Raw genomic sequence first — 25,488 nt, 5'->3', positions numbered from 1 at the left:
ATATTTTTATTATTTATATATGCATGTGGATATGTATATATATATATATATATATATATAGTGCAGAAAAAAAGAAAGGGCAACTTGGAAGGGCAAGCTTGTACATTCCTTCTTAAAGACGACTTAGTTCATGGATCTGTATCCTTCCAAATAAACTTGAGAGGGTCTTCATTAAGTTCTTCAAAAATCCAACAGAAAAGTTTATAATTGCACTTAACTTATAGATTAATTTGGGGAGAAGTGACATTTTTATAATATTGTCATTCCATCTAAGTACATGGGATGTCACTCCATTTTTCCAGATTGTTTTCCATGTCTTTGATTAGACTTTCAAATTTGCATGCCTAAAGTATTTGTGTATTTTTAGTTAACTTAGTGCCTGTATACATTATGGTCTTATTAAGATCATACTTAAATCTTAATAAGTTGGCTCTAAGTGAGTGCATTTATTTCTGACTTTTCTTTCCTGTTCCATTGGTCCATATGTCTACTTTTATGTTTATAGCAGGGTGTTTTGTTACTATAGCTTTGTAGTGCACTTTGACATCAGGTAGTGTGATGCCTCCAGTTTTTTTCCTTTTGCCCAACATTACTTTGGCAATTTGGAGTCTTTTGTGTTTTCATATAAATTTTAGTATTGTTTTTTCTATTTCCATGAAGAATGTCATTGGTATTTTGATAGATAATTGTGTTAAATCTGTAGATTATTTGAGTGATATGGACATTTTAGCAATATTAATTCTTTCAATTCTTGTACATAAAATATCTTTTCATTCAATTTCTTCCATCAATGTTTTATACTTTTCATTGTAGAGATCTTTCACCTCCTTGGTTGAATTTACTCCTATGTATTTTTATAGGTGTTATAAATGGGATTGCCTTCTTGCTTTCTTTTTCATATAGTTTACTATTGGTGTATAAAATGCTACTGATTTTTGAAATAACCACATGGGTTTTGTGCTTGATTTTGTTAATGTGATATATCAAGTTTACTGGTTTCCTTTTTTTTTTTTTTTTTTGAGAAAGAGTTTCACTCTTGATGTCCAGGCTGGAGTGCGCCACCACTCCTGGCTAATTTCGTATTTTTAGTAGAGATGGGGTTTCTCCATGTTGGTCAGGCTGGTCTCGAACTCTCGACCTCAGGTGATCTGCCCGCCTCGGCCTCCCAGAGTGCTGGGATTACAGGCATGAGCCACCACACCCGGCCGGGTTTCCATGTTCTTGAATCATTCTTGCATGCCTGGGATGAATCCTACTTGATCATGGTTAATGGTATTTTTAATGTGCTGTTGAATTTGGCTTGCTAATATTTTGTTGAGATTTTTGCATCTATGTGCATCAGGGATATTGGCCTGTAGTTTTCTTCTTTGGTTGTGTCCTTGTCTGATTTTGTATTAGGGTAATACTGTCCTCATAGATTGAGTTTGGAAGTATTCCCTTCTCTTCAATTTTTGGAATAGTTTACAGAGTATTGGTATTAGTTCTTTAAATGTTTGAGAGAATGTGGCAGTGAAGGCATCAGGTCCTGGGCTTTTCTTTGATGGGAGGCATTTTATTACTTATTCAATTTTGTTACTGGATATTGATCTGTTCAGATTGTTCTTCTTTAAATGTTTGACAGAATTCAGGAGTGAAGGCATCGGGTCCTGGGGTTTTCTTTGATGAGAGACATTTCACTACTGATTCAATTTTGTTACTTGATCTTGATCTGTTCAGATTTTCTGTTTCTTAATGATTCAATTTTGGTAGATTGTATGTATCCAGGAATTTATCCATTTCTTCTAGGTTTTCCAATTTATTGGCTTATAGTTGTTCATGGTAGGGCATCTCGATGGTGAGGCAGACTGTATTATAGGGATGGGGTAGGGGAAGGGGGAGAAGTTGCAGTATGTGGAAACTCCACACTTTTTGCTTAATTTCACTGTAAACCTAAAACCCTCTAACCTAGTAATTTAAAAAGGCAATGGGCTGAACTGCAAAACTCTAAAGCCTCTGAAGTATATACAGAAAACACTGGCTAACACATCCTATTAACTAAACAGGCCTGACAGCAATGTAAAAATAGGCTTATACCAGTAACAGAAAGCAAATCAGGAGGTAGGAAACACATACCAGTTATTTTATTTTTAATATAACCAAAATATTGTATATGTATGCAAATTAAAACCACAAAAAATATTTAACATGCTAATAAACTATAAACAAAATTCAGAAATAACCTAAGAAATTTAGAGAGCAAATCAGGTTAAAGTCAATTCATAATATAAAAGAGGAGCTATTACAGCGCTTTTGCATTTTAGTGTTAATTTCTCTAGGAGTGTTCTTCTGATTTCTATCAATTGGGAAAAATATCAGACAGAAATAGAATTTTTTAATAGCAAAAATAGATATTGTTTACCTCAACTCAGGACATTTTAAATATAAAGGTGAGTGGGCTTTTTCTTACATCAAAGAGCAAAATTCATTTTCTCTATAAGATTGTTGACTGTTTATTTTTCATGTAGTCTACTTAACTCAGCCATACCCAACCGTGCTTCTGAGCTTTACTTCTCCAGCTTTTTTCTTTTCTTTTTCCAGAGAAAGGAAAGTACATGCTGACTCTTAGTCATAGTTCAAATTCATATTTCTATTCTTCCTGTATATCCCTTAGAGTACAGAGGAAAGTTTTCTATTTCTTCGGAGAAAAGAAAAATCTGTTTTCTATTTTCTAAACCAGTGTCATCAAACAGCATTTTGAGGCAGCAAGCTGTATGAAAAGTATAAGGGAACACAAAAGGGACAAATAAAAAAGATAAAAGTCAATTAAAGAAATTCTAAATAAAAATGTGGAACATGAAAGTAGTCCATGTAATTTTCAAAAAGCATTTCATTAAAGGCTTAGAAAAAAAAAAAAGAAAGAAAGAAAAGCTCTTGACTGGCCACTCTAGACAGAAATGTGCTTCGGCCCACTGAGAGATAAAGGAAGCAATTGTCATGGCTTTGGGAATTTAGGAAACTTTTCAGATTTCTGAACCGATTCAAGTCAGTTCTTTGAAATTAAAAAAGGAGACATTGAGGCCACAGGGGAGACTTGCTGAAGGAGATTCATAAAAATCAAATGTATTCACTCAAGAAGTAACTTATTGAGCATATTTTATACACTGGGCTGTTAGGATCATCAGTGAACAAAAGAGACCACCCTCTTCCTCCTAAATCTCTGCCATGGTGGAAGTTATGTTCTATTTCATGGAACACCGAAGATGAACACTAAACATAAAAGTAATTATATGTCAGAATTTGAAAATGTTTTAGGAAAAAATGGAGCAGGATAATAGTGATTGAGATACAGGTAATGGGCTGAGAGAAGGAAGGTGTGTCAAGATCTTCTTGCATTTCTATAAAGGCATACTTGAGACTGGGTAATTTAAAAGAGTTTGATTGGCTCATGGTTCTGTAGGCCATTCAAGCATGGTGCTGGCATTGCTCAGCTTCTGGGGAGGCCTCAGGGAGCTTTTACTAGTGGCAGAAGGTGATGTGGAAGCAGGCACATCACATGATGAGAGTGGGAACAAGAGAGACAGAAGGGGGAGATGCCACTCACTTTCAAACAACCAGATCTCCAGAGAACTCTCTCATCACCAAGGGGATGGCACTAAGCCTTTTATGAGGGTTTTGCCCCCATAATCCAAACACCTCCCACTAGGCCCCACCTTCAACACTGGTGATTACATTTTGACATGAGATTTGGAGGGGACATCAAAAGCATATCAGACAGGTTGCAATTTAAATAGGTGTGCCTAGGACATGCCTCTTTATGAAGGGGACATTTGAACACAGATCTGAAGCAAAGAAGAAGGGGGTCTTTATAAGCAGCCCATGCAAGGTTAGAGCATCCCTGATGCATGCCAGGAGGGTCACAGTTCAGAATGTTTACAGCTACTGGGAAAAGGAGGCTTACACTTTGAAAATAAGAGATCAGTAAAAGACTAAATGCAAAAACAAAATGACAAATTCTCAAAAAGAAATGAAAGAAAGTGTAAATCTCAGAGGATTTCTGAAAGCACTGAGGAAGAGATGAGAGTTTAAATGGTCCTTGAAATGTTTTTCAGGTTTTCTTCCCACGGGAATAAATTCAATGATCATAAGTGCATATAAAATTACAAAGCAGTTACAAAGATGAACAATAACATCACATCAAATGCTTAAAAAAAAAGGTGATTCTCAAGTGTAAGATACATTTTCAAATAATTCAGTCTGCTTACATGCAACATTTTCTAGCCTTTGCCCCACTCATCTATTTTACAAGGAACAAGCTGCCTCTATTTCTTCTCTACATGCCTCAACTAACTAAATGTTAGCTTAATAATCCCCATAGGTCAACAAAGACTGTTCTTGTCTTTCTTGCAAGTCCTATGGATACATTTCAATTGTTTTATTTTGTTTGCTTTTTGCATTTGATGCCATCAAACACAACCGCCTTGCAATTTTCCCCTCCTTTGGTTTGTCTCTTGCTTCTTTCCTATCATTTTGCTCTTTTTTCCTCCGTCAGCTCCATAAATGCTAGGCTGTGTTCTCAACTCTCAGTTTTCTTCAGTACTCATTGCCTTCAACATCTCTTTTCACATTCATTCTTAAAGACACTCAAATCAGGTTCTCACCCCACCTTTCCACCTAAGTTACTAGGTAGTCAATAGTTCCAGTTTTCCCCAACAATCTGTTACTCCAGATGTCACATTTAATAATGCTAGTGCACCCTTTCATTTTTACCTGTGTTATCCCTATTTGGATGATAAAATATATGGTCTACCTATCTATGAATCCGGCTGCAAAACCCAGTGGTCAATTCTCGGCACCTCAGTTCTTCTTCTAGGTTCCAAGGCTCCCTAAGTAGCCAGCAAACTCACTGAACCCCTCGGGATATTTTAAAATTTCAAGGAAAACTATCTCTCAAATTCTGCCCAAGCTACTAGCTCAAGTTAGCTCACAATTACAATGTTAGATTGCACTGCATTCCTTTCAATGATATCATATTTTTGCAGATCTGAGTTTCTGGTGTTTGTAATAAAAAGTTAAGGACTGTACAAAAACCAGTGTGGAATAGGAAATGAATTTGGCAGTTCTCAAACAGGTTCCAAGGTTTAGCGTTATTCCTAACAATATCCAACGGGTACACGCATCTCATTAGAAAGTAATTATGGTTATGTTAGAATAAAATTAAATATTAATTTTTTTCTTTAAATTTGTATGTTTTAGGTTTCCAAATGGCTACTAAGTTGATAGGACAAAAATACTTATGAAATGTTTGGGGTAAGGCCACTTAATAAACAAAATTGTTATGTATTTCTTTTGGCCTAGGAGACCCATACAAAACTACCAAGACAGCAAGGGTGACATAAACTAAGAAAGGCTGGGAACCTCTGTTTTACTACTTTTTTTTTTTTTTTTTTTTGAGATGAAGTCTCATTCTGTCACCCAGGCTGGAGTGCAGTGGCGCATCTGTGTTCACTGCAAGCTCCACTTCCTGGGTTCACGCCTTGCTCCTGCCTCAGCCTTCCAAGTAGCTGGGACTATAGGCGCCAGCCACCATGCCAGGCTAATTTTTCGTATTTTTTTAGTAGAGACTGGGTTTCACCATGTTAGCCAGGATGGTCTCGATCTCCTGACCTTGTGATCTGCCCGCCTCAGCCTCCCAAAGTGCTGAGATTACAAGCGTGAGCCACCACACCCGGCCTAGTCGTTATTGTATAAGTGACTGTCAGGAGCATTTGACATAGTTGATCCCTCATCCCTTTTCTGCTTCCTCCACTCAGCTTCCAGGAACCACACGTTCTTGGTTTTCTTTCTATCTCACTGGTCACACTTTCTCAATCTTTTTTTCTGTTTTCCACTTCTCTTTTCAATCTCTTAATATTAGAGTGCCCAGGACTCATGCCTGAGCTCTCTTCTTTTCTCAGTCTGTAATATCTTCTTAAGGGGTTTCATTCAGTCTCATGGCTTTAAATAACATCTATGTATTGATAATTTTCAAATTTGTAAATTGAGAACAGACTTCTTCCCTGAATTCAGACTCAAACAATCCAACTACCTTCACCACATTTGCACTTCAATATGAACTGGACAAGAAAATTTAACATATCAAAAAAAGTTTCCCTTACCTCCCTCTCTCTGCACTGCACCCCCTGCCCCCAGAGCCCCCCCACCCCCACCCGCCACCCTCCACTGAAACCAAAAAGAAAAAAAGAGAAATCTGCTCCATTTCAGTACAAGCTAACTCCATACTTCTCGATGCTAAGGCTGGAAAGCTTGGTCTCATGCTTGACTCTTTCTCTTAAACTCTACCAATCCAGAAACAAATCCTTCTAGCTCTACCTTCAAAATATATGCAGAATTCTATCACTTCTCTCCCTCACTGCAGTCAGCAAGTGGATCCAAGCTACCACCATCTATCTTTCTTCTGGAACTATGGAATAGCCTTCTAGCCAGTCTTTCTGCTTCAGCACTTGCCCTATTGCAGTTTATGTTCTCATAAAGCAGTCAGAATGATGTGTTTAAACATAAGACAGAGCCTATCATCACTCTCTACTTAAAATCCCCAATTACATCACATTTGACTCAAAGTCAAAGTCCTTAGCCTATATGGAGCCCTGATCTGAACACCTACCCTACTGTGAATTCTCCGACTTCATCTACCATCACCCTTCTCACTCACTCCGCTCAAGCCACACTGACCACCTGGTCAACACATCCCAGCCATAAACCCTTGCAGCACCTGTTACCTCTGTTTGGAATGCTCTTCACCGAGATAAATCCTTGCAGTCTCCCACCCTCCTTCAAATCATTTTTATCTGACTATCTTGCAAACAGTGCAATCTTCACCTTGCCCCAGTCCAGCACTCCCAATTCCTCTTACCCTAGCTAACTTTATCTTATTCTACATCATTTATTCTATTCTAACATTCTGTATAATATGCTTTCATATCACAGTTATCATATACTGTCTTTCTCCAAGTTCTAGAAGCTCAGGGATTACTGTTTTATTCACTCTCTAAGTGCATAGAATTTCTGGAATATGGTAAATATTTGTTAGTTATTTGCTAAATAGATGAAGGAATCAGCCTGTTCACTGGCAGCCATCATAACCATTTTAAAGGCTTCCACTACTATGCATATTTCCCAGTAACTTCCAAAATTATATCTTCAACCCAGAACTCTCCTGACTCAAAGAGATATATTCATCCACTTACCTGACATCTCTCCTTAGTTGTTCCAAAAGAACTTCTGATTGATTCAAATGTTTTAGAAAGACATCTTCCCCTTAAACTTGCCACATGCCCTGTGTATTAGTCAGGTCCAGCTATCACAACAAGATACCACAGACTGGGTGGCTTTATTATAAACATCTATTTATCACAATTCAGAAAACTTGAGGTCCAAGATCAAGCTGTCAGCATCTAGCCTTTCCTGTGAGGAGAGAGAAAGAGAGGGGATATTGGGGGGAGAATGAGGAAGAGAAAGAGGGAAAGAGAAAAATGTAGTGTCTCTTCCTCTTATATGTCCTATCAGATTAGGAGCCCAAACTTACGATCTCGTTTAACCTTACTTACCTCCTTAAAGGCCCCATCTCCAAACCCAGGGATGTTGAGGGTTAGGGCTCCAACACATGAATGGGGATGGTCAAAATTCAGTCTACAAGATCCTGCATTTCTTATTGTTATGAGTGAAAACACTGAGAATGCAATTAACCAAGCCAGAAACCTGACATTTATCCTCGATACCTTTTCCTTCCCCGTTGATTATATCTAATGAGGTATCAAATCCACTCAATTCTATCTCCTAAATATTTCATATCTTCCTCCCTTTCTGTGTTTCTCTACGGCCCTCCCCTAGTCAGTCCCTCATTTTGTACACGGACTATGCTAGTAGGCTCCTAAGCTACCCTCCGGCCATCATCCTCGGCAACTTCTTGCATCCTGCACACCATTGACAGATGATCTTCCTAAAACACAACTCTGATCCTATGACTCCCTGATTTTAAATCACACAATAACATATCATTTCCTAAGGATAAACTTATATTCCAGTAGTATTGCCTACAGTCTTTTTTTGTCATCTCCACCTTCACCCTTCCTACCCAGCATCCTATCCACTTCTCACTTTGTTCTCCAAGCACACCAAATCGTTTGCAATTTCCCAAGCACTCACTGCTTTCCCTGTCTTTATCCAGAGCTGTTCATACTACCTTACCAGTATTGGATGCCCTTGTCTCTCTACCAAGTCCCATTAGTCCTTGCATTATTGGCCCATCCTGTATGAAGTGTTCCTGTTTTCCCAAGGACATCAAATGTTTGTTCTTTGTACAAGGCTTGCTTTATTAGGGAAATTAAGTATTGTATTGTAATTGTCTGTCTGCATATCTACCTCTCACTGACTCCATCCATATATACCTTGATCAACACATATTACAGATCTTTGTATTGCCAGTGCCTAGCACAGAGTGGCAGTTTACTCAATGACTGCGTGAAATGAACTGTCAGTGGAGTTTACTCTGGAAACTTTCTCTTCTGACAATTATTCTTCCAGAAAATCTATAATTCCTTTATTTTCCTGCCTTATTAAGAATAAAAGTAAGTGAAATTATAGTTTCCAATGTTTTTCAGTTTTTTGCTGTTTTTTATTTCTTCTTTATGTATTAATTTCACAGGGCTGTTAAAGAACCAATTAAAATCCAAATTCTTATCTTTTTCCAAGATTCAGCTCAGTGAGTTTTCAGATAATCACATCTACCAATGAAAAGAGAAGTTCCCAGTGATAATATGAAAAATTGACACTGTCAGGTAAAAAAAATTGAATGCATTTCTAAGGACATGTTGGCTTAATATTTTAAATTAATTTTGGAACATGCTAAGCATATAATATTAAACATGCATCACTGATTTTGAACGTAATACAATGCATTAAAGGGCTTTTTAAAATGTGACTTTCAGAGTGTTTGTGTATTCAATAAAAAATTGTGTGCATCATTGAACATTTATGCAATGAAGGTCTTAAAGATGTAAGGAAGATAAAACTGTGAAAAAATCATAAAGATTAAAGAAACATTTCAGGAAAGACCAAATAGACTACTAGACTAGAAACTACTACTAGACTAAACACTAAAACAATTGAGAGTACAGAGAGATAGAAAGAGAAAACTGATTAGAAATGAGAATACCAAAGCTCTGTACATAGTACAAATAGAATAAAAGTACCAGGTCAAAATAAATGAATACACACACCCTGAAAAATACAAAGGGCATGTGGTTTAATCTCCAAGTAAACATATGTTATGCCTAGACCGTTAGTTCCTCAAAGAAGACCACCAGAGTCTAGAGTCAAAGCCAAGCGGCAAGGATCTTTACTACAAGTTCGAACCTGGTCCTTCTATCTTACAGCATACAAGAGGGCCCTGAACAATGCGAGTGTTTGCTTTTTATAGCCTGAAAGTTACAAGGAAACAAAGGAATTCTTTTGGTTCCCGCTCTTTCAGTAAAACTTTGAACGGCTGTCCCCTTATCGGAGACTTTCCTGGTGGTGTTTGTACTGGGCTCAGGAAGTTTGAGAGATATATGGCGATATGTGGTGGGATGGGAGGATGGGATGTGTTTGTACTGGGCTTGTTTGTTTTGAGTCTGGGGCTGAGGAATGTGCCCGGCTCCTTTCATTCCCCCCTTTCTTTTCAGGTATTTTTTAGAGCCAATCTTGGGTCTTATAAGTCTGATTCTGTTTCAGCGTTTACAGGTTGGTATTGGGCTCTGAGGACTATGAGTTGTACAGTGTTAAACTTTTCTTTAACGAACCGCAAAATTCTGTTAACAACACAAGGTCCTATGGTAAGCAGAAATAGTAGACTCAGCAGGGGTCTAAGGAAGGGGGCTAACAGAGAAAACATAGATGAGTTCTACTATTCGTCTGCAGCTGAAGCAAACTGCTGTGTTCTTACTTCTGTGCTTAACTTGCGTAACTGTTGGACCCGGTCTTCTACGAGCCCTGATTCATTTATGTAGAAACAACAGTCTTCCTTTAGAAACATACACGTTCCTCCTTTTTCAGCAGTGAGTAGGTCTAAGGCCTTCTGGTTCTGCAAGGTTACTTGTGCTAGGGACGTGAGCTGCCGCTGGAGGGAGGCAAGGGACTTAGCTGACTCCTCTATAGCAACGGCAAATTGTTGGTACAGCTTGTTACTTTCTAAGAGGGTGTGACCTAGGGCTCCCCCAGCCAGTCCGGCCGCCATGAAGGATGCGGTGAGGGAGATTCCTGCAATGAGGGGGAGAAATATGGCTCGTGCAGGTCTCGGTCTAGGGTCTGGGTGAATAACAGCACTAGTCCAGTTACCGGTATACTTTAGGAACTCGCCGGCAGTAAGTAGAGTTAACCGGGGAACTAAAGTGACAGGAAGACACAGTAGGTTGATAATAGAGGGGCTTGATAGGTTTTTAGATAATGTTCTATTACACCAGAAGAATATGCCTGACGGAGCCTTTAAGGTGATGTTAGGGGGCGTTGCAGTGATGTTGCAGAGGCTGGAATTAGTTCCTGAGAAACAGTAGGGAAACTTTTCTTGACTGGGGTTTAGGTATAGTGGCACATTAGGGATAGGGGCATATGAGAGGTTTCGGTGGTTGTTAGCTTGGGCAGAGGTGGAGGATCCTCATGGCAGGGGGACAGCGGTTACTGGTGGATGCCTTAGAGTGGCACACAAAAAGCAGCCAGACAGGCTGTGAAGTCCTGTAAGGTTGGCAAGTTCTAATCCTTCTTGCAATAATTTTAACTAGGAAAAAGGACGTAAATCTTGTGTCAGGTGGTTTTCTTGTCGCTGGATATTTCTATGGACCAGGGGCCGTACCTGCACTAGACTTTGCCACAGATAGAGGTGACTGCTAGGCCATGTGGAGGCGGAGGAGTAGTATACAGCCTTGTGTTGAGGCGTGGTCCAGCGGGAGTTCTAGGGGTCTTTAACTATCTATGTATATGAAAGGTCTCTATCTCGTCTGCGATGGAGGGGCCATCTGGGATCTATCTGTTCTTTCCCACCCCACTATTGGTATTTCTGGATGTTACAATAGTTATAAGGGCAGCCGGCACTTTGGTGCCACCAATAGTGCTTACAATTGTATTCAGTCTGATCATACTCGAAGCATATTATTGGTGCCACTGGTTTGGTTACTGGGAAATCGGTAAAATTTAGTAAAATTGGGCTATTGCACCTTGAGGAGGGGCAATCTGCACTGGCCACTAATTTCCCGGGCTTATGAGGTTGCCTAGGGTGGGTTTGGTTTTTATAAAGCCAGAATCTCCAGACAAAGGGATTAGGAGCTGGCTTTATGTTTTCCCCAGCGGCCACTAGGGCGACTAATGTTAGAGTTAGACTACTTAACTGCATGTTTGCAGTGAGCTATGCTGCTGGCGCAGGGTGAGTTTTAAGGGGTTGTTCTTAGCTCTGTCCACAGTCCACGTGTCTGGTGCTTCAGCCGCCACTGTGATTGGCCTTAGAAGGTCAGAGGTTGGGTCCACTGGCTTGACGTGGGTGTAGTGGATCCACGACGCAATGCCTTCTACTTTCAGCGTGGTGGGTGTGGTCAGGAGTACTTGGAGTGGTCCTTTCTACCTGGGCTCTAGGGTCTCTTGTCGGTGTCGCTTAACTAGGACCTAGTCTCCCGGCTGGTACGGATGGGGTGTTGGTGGGGGACTGGTCTCATATAGCTCTTTCAGCTTGGGCCAAATTTCTTGGTGAATTTTCTGTAAGGCTTGTAAGGAAAATAAGAATTCAGAGACATTTTCTGTTTTAGACTTAAGCAGGTCATCTTTTAAGCTAGGAACTAGGGGTGGAGGTCTGCCATACATGATTTCATAAGGGGTAAGGCCTAGTTTGTAAGGGGTATTACGGGCCTGGAACAGAGCATAGGGGAGAAGGACTACCTAATTAGCGCCAGTCTCTATAGTCAATTTAGTTAAGGTCTCTTTTAAGGTCCGATTCATCCTTTCTACCTGTCCTGAACTCTGGGGCCTGTAAGCGCAATGTAGTTTCTAATTTGCCCTAAGGATGGAAGCCAAGTCCTGACTTACCTTAGCGACGAAAGCGGGCCTATTATCTGACTTTATCTGGATGGGTAAGCCATACCTGGGAAGGATATCTTCTAGAATTTTCTTTGCTACGACCTGAGCAGTTTCTCTTTTGGTTGGGAATGCTTCAGTCCACCTTGAAGAAGTATCTACAAAGACAAGTAAGTACCGGTACCTGTACTTTCCTGGCTTTATTTCAGTAAAATCTACTTCCTAGTAGATACCGGGCCTGGTTCCCCTGAGCCTTGTTCTTGCTGCAGCTTGAGATTGGGGGTATGCGTTGTTAAGCTGGCAGACTTTTCAACTTGTCACGATACTGCTGGCCGTCTCAGCTATATGTCTGATTTTGAGCTTGGAGCGTCTGATCAGGTCTATCATCTGCCGGGCCCCCAGGTGGGTGGTTCGGTGGATGTGTTCTAACACTTGTCGTCCTAATTTTTCTGGTAGGATGGTTTGGTCATTAGTATCAGTCTACCACCTATTCTGGATTTGTTTCAGGGGAAGTTTGTCAATCTACTGGAGATCTTGTTCTGAATATTCAGGGAAATATGGCAAGTCCCGGGGGCCTGGGTCAGGGAGCTGGAGTGCAAGGAGTTGGCTGGGAGCCTTCGCTACATTCCTTGCAGTTTGGTCTGCCAGAAAGTTGCCTTGAGCAGTTGGAGTAGTTAGTTTCTGATGCCCTGGGCAATGTACAATGGCTAATTTTTCTGGCCTCCATAGGGCTGTTAGCAGGGCTAGGATCTCTTGCTTGTATTTATCTCTTTTCTTTCAGCCTTCAGTAACTTTCGCTCCCTGTAAATGGCCTTATGTATATGCGCAGTTGCAAAAGCATATCGGCTGTCTGTATATACTGTCAGCTTTTTCCCTGCCCTTAAGGTAAGAGCTTGGGTGAGCGCTATCAGTTCGGCCTTCTGGGCCGATGTCCTCGGGGGCAGGGGTTCCGCCCAGATTACCTCAGTCTCTGAAGTTACTGCCGCTCCAGCGTACCTCTGGCCTTGATGCATGAAGCTGCTCCCATCAGTGAACCAGACGAGGTCGGCGTCAGGAAGTGGGCGGTCCTGCAGGTCTTCTCGAACTCCGTGCACCTGAGCTAGTATCTTGGTGCAGTCATGGAGTGGGGCGTCCAGGTCCGGGTTGGGCAGCAGCGAGGCAGGGTTTAAGGTCGTTGAGGGCAGGAAAATTATCCTGAGAGGATTTAGTAGTAGTCCTTGGTAGTGGGTGAGCTGGGCGTTACTCATCCATCGATTAGGTGGCTGTTTGAGTACACCTTCGATGGCATGTGGAGTAACGACCTGCAATTCTTGCCTTATGACAAGTTTATCAGCATCTTGCACCATCAGAGCCGTGGCCGCAATCATATGGAGACAAGGGGGCCACTTGGCAGCCACTGGGTCTAACTTCTTTGACAGGAACTAAGACCAAGTGCTGTGCTCCTGTATCGACTAAGAACTGGACTGGGGACTTCTTCACTTGCAAAGTTACCTTAGGTTTGGGGAGGGGGATGGAACCCTGTCTTCCTTAGTCTTTGTCTTGAGTGACTAGTACGGGTGTAGACCTAGGGGGTCCCTGTCCTCGTTGTTTCTTTTTGGGGCAGTCTCTTACCTAGTGGCCAGCCCCCTTATAGTAGGCACATTGGTCTTTGCTCAGATTATCATGCCGGCGGGGGCCGCCTAGGTTGGGTGTACTCTGGCTGTAGATGCTTTTTCTGTACTACTGCTGCCAGGACCTTGGTCATTTTTTCAGTGGCCTTAAATTGTTTTTCCTCTGGAGTATCTCTGTTATTGTAAACCCGCTGGGCTATCTGAAGGAGGTCTTGAATCTGCTTTCCTTCCAAGTCTTCTAATTTCTGGAGTTTTCTCTTAATATCTGGGGCTGCCTGATTTACGAAAGACATTACAACAGCTGTCTGACTTCTTGGAGCCTCTGGATCTATGGCGGTGTACTGTCTAAAAGCTTCTATTAATCTTTCTAAGTAGGTAGCTGGGCTCTCTGTCTTTCTTTGCAGAATAGAATATACTTTAGCCAAATTAGTGGGCTTGCGAGCAGCTGCCCGGAGACCTGCCATTAGAGTCTGGCGATAAAGGTGTAGCCGTCCTTTACCTTCTGCCGTGTTGTAGTCCTACGCCGGCCTGGTCAGAGGAAAGGTTGTGTTTATGAGGTCGGGGTTGGCAGTCGGTTGACCGTCGTCCCCCGGGACCAGATTTCTAGCTTCTATCTGTATTCTTTCTCGCTCTTCCGTGGTGAACAAGATTCGGAGGAGCTGCTGACAATCATCTTAAGTGGGCTGGTGGGTGAACATGACACTATCCAGTAAAGCCAGTAAATCTTTGGGGTTGTCTGAAAACTGAGCACTCTGAGTCTTCCAGTTATACAGATCACTGGTGGAGAATGGCCAGTACTGGAGTCCGGGGATTCCTGTGTCATCTGGGGGTCCTATTTCCCGAAGGGGTAAAGCCACCGTGGAGTCAGGCGGCTGAGGGGGGCTAGTCCGCGAAGTGCGCCCTCGCGTCCGCCCCGCCGGCCTTTCAAAGTTACTTTCCTTTTCAGCGGGCCTGTGTGTGCCGGCCGCCTCCCGTCCGCCTGCTCCTTCCCGCAGCTCAGCCAGGGGGGCTGGGGCCTGGGGCCCGGAGGGGTACAGAGGGGGTTCTGTGAACAGTGGGTCTTCGCTGTCAGGTAGAACAGGATGGGGGGGGGCAGTTGGTTGCTTGGATTTTAGTGGTCGAGCAACCAGTGCCTTACAGGGTTCAGAGGCTAATTGGAAAGGGGACAGCCAAGGAGGCGGGTTCTCAACAAGGTCTTGCCATATGAGGATATATGGGATTTGATCTAAGTGGCCCGCATGCCCAGGTAGGAAAATCTTGGACTTTACCTTAGTGATGACAGCAAGTCGGAAGGTCCTTTCGGGCGGCCACCTTACATCAAAGGCAGGCCATTCGGAGCGACACAGAGTAATTAGCTTTCTTTTCCTGATTTCTATACTAAGATCATGGCCTCTTGCTCTAACTTCTTTGAAATTACTTGTAAGGAGAGATAGAGGAGTGCTCTGGGTATTACCTATCCTGTAATAATTTGTAGTCTCTTCCTGTAAAGGAATGTGGGTTTGAATCTTTGTAAAGGAAATCTGATCTGACTTATTAATGATATCTAATCGCAGGCGCGCTTTGGCAGCCCTGGTCAGAGTTAGCTGCCTGGATCGCGGTCGCGCTGGGGCAGCCCAGATCAGAGACAGCTGCTGCCCGCCAAACCGGGGCAGTTCAGATCGCAAGCGCGCACCGGAAGCCCGGGTCAGAGTTAGCTGCCTGGATCGCGGTCGCGCTGGGGCAGCCCAGATCAGAGACAGCTGCTGCCCGCCAAACCGGGGCAGTTCAGATCGCAAGCGCGCACCGGAAGCCCGGGTCAGAGTTAGCTGCCTGGATCGCGGTCGCGCTGGGGCAGCCCAGATCAGAGACAGCTGCTGCCCGCCAAACCGGGGCAGTTCAGATCGCAAGCGCGCACCGGAAGCCCGGGTCAGAGTTAGCTGCCTGGATCGCGGTCGTGCTGGGGCAGCCCAGATCAGAGACAGCTGCTGCCCGCCAAACTGGGGCAGTTCAGATCGCAAGCGCGCACCGGAATCCCAGGTCAGAGTTAGCTGCCTGGATCGCGATCGCGCTGGGGCAGCCCAGATCAGAGATGGCTGCTGCCCGCCAAACCGGGGCAGTTCAGATCAGAGACAGCTGCTGCCCGCCAAACCGGGGCAGCTCAGATCAGAGACAGCTGCTGCCCGCCCAACCGGGGCAGCTCAGATCAGAGACAGCTGCTGCCCGCCAAACCGGGGCAGCTCAGATTGCAATATAGATCAGATGAGAGCCAGGGGACATCTCCAACCGGTCTCCGCTGGCCATCCTATAGCGCGTCCGCCAGGACTGTGCCAGCTCTAGTTTCAGACCTCGCAAGTCACAGATTTGGATTCAGAACAGACACAGACAGACAAACAAGACAAACAGAGATGAGCCAGCTCACCTATCAGTAGATCAATCCTAGCAGATCCGTTGACCAGGGGTCTGGTGGGCTTGGGGAATCCCGGGACGAGCCCCCAGATGTTATGCCTAGACCATTAGTTCCTCAAAGAAGACCACCAGAGTCTAGAGTCAAAGCCAAGCGGCAAGGATCTTTACTACAAGTTCGAACCTGGTCCTTCTATCTTACAGCATACAAGAGGGCCCTGAACAATGCGAGTGTTTGCTTTTTATAGCCTGAAAGTTACAGGGAAACAAAGGAATGCTTTTGGTTCCCGCTCTTTCAGTAAAACTTTGAACGGCTGTCCCCTTATCGGAGACTTTCCTGGTGGTGTTTGTACTGGGCTCAGGAAGTTTGAGAGATATATGGCGATATGTGGTGGGATAGGAAGATGGGATGTGTTTGTACTGGGCTTGTTTGTTTTGAGCCTGGGGCTGAGGAATGTGCCCAGCTCCTTTCACATATCACATAGCAAATGTGTTAGAACTGTGAGTACTGCAATAAGCTGTCATACAGTCCCATCATCGTAACCACACCATCTCAAATGTTTTATTCACATTACAAGGAAACAATTCCATATATTAATTTTTTCAACATTTGAAGTCACAAGGACAGATTTTACCAATACTTTTGCATTAGTCAGTTGTGGGTTGTTATAAAAAACAAAAACCAAAAACAAACAACTAAGAAATCTCAGTGGCTTAAGAAATAAAAGGTTATTGCCTTCTTATACAATGCAGTCCAATGTAAGGCACATATACACTGGAGTGTTAGACACAGTATAGGCAATGAATATGTAATAAAAGATTGAATGAATAAATAGAAGGAAAAGAAAGGAAGGAAGGAAAGGAAGTCCTACCTAAATTTGCTCAAACTGTATAAACCATCCCAGTCCCAATTTTCATATCTGTAACATAGGATAATAGTGCTATGGGTTTTTTGTTGTTGTTGTTTTGGAGTTTGTTTGTTTGTTTTTAGATGGAGTCATGCTCTGTCACTAGGCTGGAATGCAGTGGCATGCACTCAGCTCACTGCAACCTTTGCCTCCTGGGTTCAAGCAATTCTGCTGCCTCAGCCTCCCAAGTAGCTGGGACTACAGGCATGTACCACCATGTCCAGTTAATTTTTTTATTTTTAGTAGAGACAAGGTTTCACCATGTTGGCCAGGATGGTCTCCATCTCTTCACCTCGTGATCCTCCCGCCTCACCCTCCCAAAGTGCTGGGATTATAGGTGTGAGCCACTGCGCCTGGCCAATAGTGCTATTATTAAGGGTAATCATCATCATCATCATTAAGTGTATAACATAATAAACCTCAAAATGGGCTTGAGGATTGGTTATCAGAAAAATGGCTGATAGGAGGAAGCACTAACTTGCAGCTGCCATGTGGAGGGACAGAGCAGCAGGTGGACACCCACATCGTGAACTTTTGCTCCAAGAACTACCACAGGAACATACCAGGAGAGCTGAGAGAATTCACAGAACTTTTGAAGGAGGTGGATTGCCACTGCAGGCTCTGTGGGACAACTGAGGAGCTGTGCTTTCTCAGCTGGGAGACTTGTGATCTGGGGCAAGTTCTCAGCCCTGCTCACCAGTTGCCTGGAAATATATTTGGTGCTGTTGCAGGAGCACAGTAGGAGTGAGACCAGCCTTTCAGGATGCAGGCTGTGTGGGAGCTGGGTGAGGCCTGTGGCAGCTGGCTTTCCTTCACTTCCCTGGTGACCTGTGTGATGCAACAGAGACAGCCATAATCCCCTTGGGAGCATAACTACATTGGCCTGGGAATCACACCCCCACCCCCCACAGCAGCTGCAGCAAGCCCCACCCAAGGAGAGTCTGAGTTCAGACACGCCTAACCCTGCCCCCAGCTGATGGTCTTTCTCTACCCACCCTGGAAGCCAAAGACAAAGGTCATAATCTCTAGGGAGATCTATGGCCTTCCCCCCTACCTGAGAAACTGGAATATTTATCCAAAGATGACTCTAGAGCAAGCTTGTATCCTTCTTATACAACTGCAGCTGATGCAGTCTTGAAGCACCACCTCCTGGCTGGAGGCCAGCCAACACAAAACCAGCACACTTAACAAAAATACAACTAAGGACTCTCACAGAGTCCACTTTACTCCCCTTCTACTTCCACCAGAGTAGTTGTTGGGATCCATGGCTGACAGACCTGATGACAGGTCACATCACAGGGCTCTTTGCAGACACTCCCCAATACCAGCCTGGAGCCTGATACCTCCGCTGGGTAGCTAGATCCAGAGGAGAAATAACAGTAACTGCAGTTCAGCTCTCAAGAAGCCCCATGCCTAGGGGAAAGAGGAGTGCACCACATCAAGGGAACACCCCCGTGGGACAAAAGAATCTGAGCAGCAGCCCTTGAGTCCCAGATCTTCCCTCTGAAATAGTCTACACAAATGAGAAAGAACTAGGAAAATAATTCTGGTAATGTGACAAACAAGGTTCTTTAACACCCCAAGAAGATCATACTAGCTCACCAGCAATGGATCCAAACCAAGAAGAAATCTCTGAATTGCCAGAAAAAAACACTCAAAAGGTTGGTTGTTAAGGCAATCAAGGAGGCATCAGAGAAAGGTAGAGTATAACTTAAAAAAAAAAAAGATATAAGATATGAATGGGAAAGTCTCCAGTAAAATAGATAGCATAAGTAAAAAAAAAATCACAACTTCTGGAAATCAAGGACACACTTAGAGAAATGCAAAATGCACTGGAAAGTCAGCAACAGAATCAAACAAGTAGAAGAAAGAACTTCAGAGTTCAAAGATAAGGCTTTTGAATTAACCCAATCCAACAAAAACAAACAAAAAAGAATTTTTAAAAAATGAACAAAGCCTCCAAGAAGTGTGGGATTATGTTAAACGAGCAAACCTAAGAATAATTGGTGTTCCTGAGGAGAACGAGAAATCTGAAAGTTTGGAAAACACATTTGAGGGAATAATTGAGGAAAACTTTCCCAGTCTTCAGGTTATCTAAAGTCAAAACGGAGGAAAGAATCTTAAGAACTGTGAGGCAAAGGCATCAGTAACCTATAAAGAAAAACTTGTCAGATTAACAGCAGATTTTTCAGCAGAAACCCTACAAGCTAAAAGGGACTGGAGTCCTATCTTTTAACCTCCTTAAACAAAACAATTATAAGACAAGAATTTTGTATCCAGTGAAACTAAGCTTCATAAATGAAGGAAAGATACAGTCTTTTGTAGACAAACAAATGCTGAGAAAATTCACCACTACCAAGCCAGCACTACGAGAACTGCTAAAAGGAGTTCTAAATCTTGAAACAAATCCTAGAAATACATCAAAATAGAATTTCCTTAAAGTATACATCTCACGGGACCTATAAAACAATCACACAATAAAAAAAACCCAAAGTATTCAGGCAAAAATCACAGTGATTAGAATAGTACCTCACATCTCAATACAGATATTGAATGTAAATGGCCTAAATACTCCACTTAAAAGATACAAAGGCTGGGTGCGGTGGCTCACCCCTGTTATCTCAACACTTTCGGAGGCTGAGTCAAGTAGATCATGAGGTCAGGAGATTGACCATCCTGGCTAACACAGTGAAACCCCATCTCTTCTAAAAATACAAAATTAGCCAGGCATGGTGGCACGCACCTGTAGTCCCAGCTACGCGGAAGGGTGAGGTAGGAGAATCGCTTAAATCCGGGAGGCAGAGATTGCAGTAAGCCAAGATTGTGCCCCTGCACTCCAGCCTGGGCAACAGAGAAAGACTCCATCTCAAGAAAAAAAAAAAATACAGAATGGCAGAATGGATTAGAAGTCACCAACCAAGTATCTGCTGTCTTTGGGAGACTTACCTGACACATAAGGACTCACATAAACTTAAGGTAAAGGGTGAAAAAAGATATTCCTTGCCAATGGACACCAAAAGCAAGCAGGAGTAACCATTCTTAGATCAGACAAAACAAACTTTAAAGCAACAGAAGTTAAAAAAGACAAAGAGGGACATTATGTGATGACAAAAGGACTCGTCTAGCAGGAAAATATCACAATCCTAAATATATATGCACTTAATACTGGAGCTCCCAAATTTATAAAACAATTACTACTAGACTTAAGGAATGAGATAGATGGTAACACAATAATAGTGGGAGATTTCAATACTCCACTGACAGCACTAGGCAGATCATCAAGACAGAAATTCAACAAAGGAACAATGGACTTAAACTATATCCTAGAACAAATGGACTTAACAGATATTTACAGAACACTCTACCCAACAACTGCAGAATATACATTCTATTCATCAGCACATGAACATTCTCCAAGATAGACCATATAATAGGCCACAAAACAAGTTTCAACAAATTTAAGAAAAATCTAAATTATATCAAGAACTCTCTCAGACCACAGTGGAATAAAATTGGAAATCAACTTCAAAAAGAACCCTCGAAACCATGCAAATACATGGAAACTAAATGTCTGCTCCTGAATGATTGTTAGATTAACAATGAAATCAAGATGAAAACTTAAAAATTATTTGAACTGAGCAATAACAGTGACACAATCTATCAAAATCTCTGGAATACAGCAAAGCAATACTAAAAGGAAAGTTCATAGCATTAAATGCCTACATCAAAAAGTCTGAAAGATCACAAATAAACAATCTGAGGTCACACTTCAAGGAATTAAAGAAGCAAGAACAAATGAAACCCAAACCCAGCAGATGAAAAGAAATAACCAAGATTAGAAGAGAACTAAATGAAATTGAAACAAAAAATACCAAAGACAAACAAAATAAAAGTTGGTTCTTTGAAAGGATAAATAAAATTGATAGCTCATTAGTGAGATTAACCAGGAAAAAAAGAGAGAAGATCCAAATAAGCTCAACTAGAAACAAAATGGGAGATATTACAACTGATACCACAGAAATACAAAAGATCATTAAAGGCTACTATGAACACCTTTACATGCATAAACTAGAAAACCTAGAGGAGATGAATAAATTCCTGGAAATATACAACCCTCCTAGATTAAACCAGGAAGAAATAGAAACTGTGAACAAACCAATAACAAGAAGCCAGATTGAAATGATAGTTAAAAAGTTACCAACAAAAAAAAGGCCAATACCAGATGGATTCACAATTGAATTCTGTCAGACATGCAAAAAAAGAGTTAGTAACAATCCTATTGACACTATTCCAAAAGATAGAGAAAGAGAGAATCCTCCCCAAATCATTCTATGAAGCCAATATCACCCTAATACCAAAACCAGGAAAGAATATAACGAAAAAAGAAAACTACAGACCAATATCTCTGATGAACACAGACACAAAAATATTCAAAAAAATATTAGCTAACAGAATAAAACAGCAGATCAAACAGAAAATCCACCATGATCAAGTGGGTTTCATACTAGGGATGCAGGGATGGTTTAACATCCGCAAGTCAATAAATGTGATACACCACATAAACAGAATTTAAAAAAAATCACATGATTATCTCAATAGACGCAGAAAAAGCATTTGAAAAAATCCAGCATCGCTTAACGATTAAAACTCTCCGCAGAATCAGCATAGAAGGAACATACCTTAAGGTAATAAAAGCCATCTATGACAAACCCACAGCCAACATTATACTGAACAGAGAAAAGCTGAAAGCATTCCTTCTGAGAACTGGAACAAAAGAAGAATGCCCACTTTCACCACTTCTATTCAACGTAGTACTGCAAGTCCTAGCCAGAGCAATCAGACAAGAGAAAGAAAGGGCATCCAAATCGGTAATGAGGAAGTCAAACTGTCGCTGGTTGCTAGTGATATGATTGTATACCTAGAAAACCCTAAAGACTCATCCAAAAAGACCCTGGAACTGGTAAATGAATTCAGCAAAGTTTCAGGTTACAAAATTAATATACACAAATCAGTTGCTCTGCTATACACCAACATGTACCAAGCTGAGAATCAAATCAAGAACTCGATCTCTTTTACAATAGCTGCAAGAAATAAAATACTTAGGAATATGCTTAACCAAGGCGGTGAAAGACTTCTACAAGGAAAACTACAAAACACTGCTGAAAGAAATCATACACAACACAAACAAATGGAAACACACCCTATGCTCATGGATGGGCAGAATCAATATTGTGAAAATGACCATACTGCCAAAAGCAATCTACAAATTCAATAAAATTTCCATCAAAATACCACCATCATTCTTCACAGAATTAGAAAAAACAATCCTAAAATTCATGTGGAACAAAAAAAGAGCCTGCATAGTCAAAGCAAGGCTAAGCAAAAAGAACAAATCTGGAGGCATTACAACACCCAACTTCAAACTATACTATAAGGCCATATTCACCAAAATAGCATGGTACTGGCATAAAAATAGGCATATAGACAAATGGAACAGAATAGAGAACCCAGAAATAAAGCCAAATACTTACAATCATCTGATCTTTGACAAAGCAAACAAAAACAAAGTGTGGAAAGGCCACCCTATTTAACAAATGGTATTAGGATAATTGGCAAGTCACAGGTAGAAGAATGAAGCTGGATCCTCATCTCACCCTATGGAAAAATCAACTTAATATTTATCAAAGACTTAAATCTAAGACCTGAAACCATAAAAATTGTGGAAGATAACATTAAAAAAACCCTTCTAGACATGGCTTAGGCAAAGACTTCATGACCAAGAACCCAAAAGCAAATGCAACAAAAACAAACATAAATAGATGGGATTTCATTAAAGTAAAAAGCTTCTGGCTGGGCGCAGTGGCTCACACCTGTAAACTCAGCACTTTGAGAGGCTGAGGCAGGTGGATCACGAGGTCTTGAGATCAAAATCATCCTGGCCAACATGGTGAAATCCGTCCCTACTAAAAATACAAAAATTAACTGGGCGTGGTGGTGCGCACCTGTAGTCCCAGTTACTCAGGAGGCTGAGGCAAGAGAATCGCTTGAACCCAGGAGGTGGAGGTTGCAGTGAGTCAAGATCACACCACTGCATTCCAGCCTGGGAGGCAGAGCAAGACTCTGTCTCCAAAAAAAAAAAAAAAAAAAAAAAAAAAAAAAAAAGCTTTGCACAGCAAAAGAAACAATCAGCAGAGTAAGCAGAGAACCCACAGAGTAGGAGAAAAATCTTTGCAATCTATAACATCCAAAAAAGGACTAATATCCAGAATCTACCAGGAAGTCAAACAAATCAGCAAGAACAAAACAAACAATCCCATCAAAAAAACTGGGCAAAGGACATGAATAGACAATTCTCAAAAGAAGATATACAAATGGCCAACAAACATATTAAAAAATGCTTAATATCACTAATTATCAGGGAAATGCATATCAAAACTGTAATGTGATACCACTTTACTCCTGCAAGAATGGCCATAATCAAAAAATAAAAAATAATAGATGTTGGTGTGGATGTGGTGAAAAGGGACCACTTTTACACATTGGTGGGAATGTAAACCAGTACAACCACTATGGAAAATAGTGTGGAGATTCCTTAAAGACCTAAAAGTAGAGCTACCATTTGATCCAGCAATCCCACTACGGGGTACCTACGCAGAGGAAATGAAGTCATTATACAGAAAAGATACTTGCACATGCATGTTTATAGCAGCACAATTCACAGTTGCAAAAATATGGAACCAGTCCAAATGCTCATCAATCAACAAGTGGGTAAAGAAAATGTGATATATGCATACCGTGGAATACTACTTAGCCATAAAAAGGAATAAAATGATGGCATCTGCAGCAACTCGTAAGTGGGAGCTAAACTATGCGGACACAAAGGGATAGGAATGATACAACGGACATCGGATACTTGAGGGAACGGGAGGGAAAGGGGTGAGGGATAAAAGATGACACATTGGGTACAATGTACACTGCTCAGGTAATGGGTGCATCAAAATCTCAGAAATCACCACTAAAGAACTTATTTATGTGACCAAATACCACCTGCTTGCCAAAAACTATTGAAATTTTAAAAATAATGATAAAATAAAAAAGAATCTGTGCTCTCTTCATAGTATTATTGAAATAATAATTTTTAAAAATGGGCTTGAGTCATAACTCGAATTCTCTTTAGCTAAATACTTTATTTTCCTCCCCTCTCTTGCTCCTAGTTTTCTAATTTTTTCCCCCACCACTAATGGTATGCATGAAGAGTTTCATTAAATCTGCTCTCCATTGGCTTCCAACCAGGACAAAACTTGAATCAACCGATACCTCCTTCCTTACCAAGTAAAGGAAAATTCAACCAAACAGAATGGAGATACCATTTGAACTTGGCCTTGAAATAAAGATGTCAACAGCTAAAAATGGGGGCAGAATAGATTTCCAGATTGAGTCATCCACTGCTGAGAGAAGCTAGTATATTATTGATGTCGCTGATTACAAAAAAAAAAAATCTTGGCAGTAGTGTGTGGCTAGATTGGTACATGTTGGCAAATTAGAATGAGTACTGGATTGAGTAATCTAATGAGATCTGAATTCTGACTCTGCTACTAACTTACTTGTGTAATTGCCAATAAGTTACTTAACTCTTATAGACTTCACATTCCACGTTTGTAAACTGAGTAGGTTGAGCTGAGTAAGCTTTTGTCATTCTTTCAGCTACGTAATTTTATGGAAAAGGAAATCCATCACAATCACAGGACAAAACTATTTCTTAGAAAAATTGCAGTATGACTGCATTGAAGAAGGACTCTTTTGGAATGACAAAGAAGGAGCCCTTTGGCCCACTTTATCTCACATCCAAAGACTAAATTCATCTGTCACAAATAAGAAAAGTTCCATTTCAGGTATTCACATAGCCTTCATCTCACAGCTCCTACAGAGACTTCCTCAGCCCTTCTTGGGGCAGCTCATATTCAGGAGAGACTGAGGCAGGGTTATAAAGACCTAGTCAGGTTCATGTAATACAGAACACTGGTAGGCAATTCTTGCACCAGGGCTCTTAGGCATATTGGTCAAGGCTTTGCCAGGCCTGGATCACATTTCAATTTCATATGCTCGACAGTTTTGCTTTCTCCCACCTCCTTTCCCAAGTGTTGGACCATTGTGAGCATTTTGCACCTCAGATTCCATCTTAGTGTCTAATTCCAGTTAAACCAATCTGCAATAGTGGAATGAGAGACAGGTGTAATTAGACACAAGAGACCTACCCTACGGCACAAGGCAAGGTGATTTGGATATTTGAGCGTCTTCGAAGAAATGCCCTATCTTTATTTCTTGTTTGTTCTGAAAGATGATCTTCCTGTGGTTTCATGAGATACCAGGATTTTGCCATCATGCTCACTCAACACTGCTGATGGCATCTTCCAGGATTAACCGTACTCCGAATTTTGAATACCATCCCGATTCAATCAACTTTGACGACTGTATTATTGTTTGTAGTTTTGATTTAAAAGCCTTTACAGCTCATGTTT

The 25,488-nt window shown here is 41.5% G+C and overlaps 1 long non-coding RNA gene across 1 annotated transcript; it reads right to left on the bottom strand.

Annotated features, from left to right (window-relative positions):
- Positions 1–458: 458 nt before the first annotated feature.
- LOC134728439 (uncharacterized) lies at positions 459–24,762 on the bottom strand. Its single transcript, XR_010108833.1, has 3 exons — positions 17,533–24,762; positions 7,224–7,440; positions 459–2,746 (listed from the first exon to the last, which is right to left on the bottom strand). It is a non-coding gene; the product is annotated as an uncharacterized LOC134728439 (long non-coding RNA).
- Between the last annotated feature and the right edge of the window lie 726 nt (positions 24,763–25,488).

The sequence above is a fragment of the Pan paniscus genome, chromosome 10 (assembly GCF_029289425.2).
Source record: "Pan paniscus chromosome 10, NHGRI_mPanPan1-v2.0_pri, whole genome shotgun sequence".
NCBI lineage: Eukaryota > Metazoa > Chordata > Mammalia > Primates > Hominidae > Pan > Pan paniscus.
The sequence above is the reverse complement of the archived record's forward strand: the minus strand, read 5'-3'. Positions and strand labels throughout refer to the sequence as shown.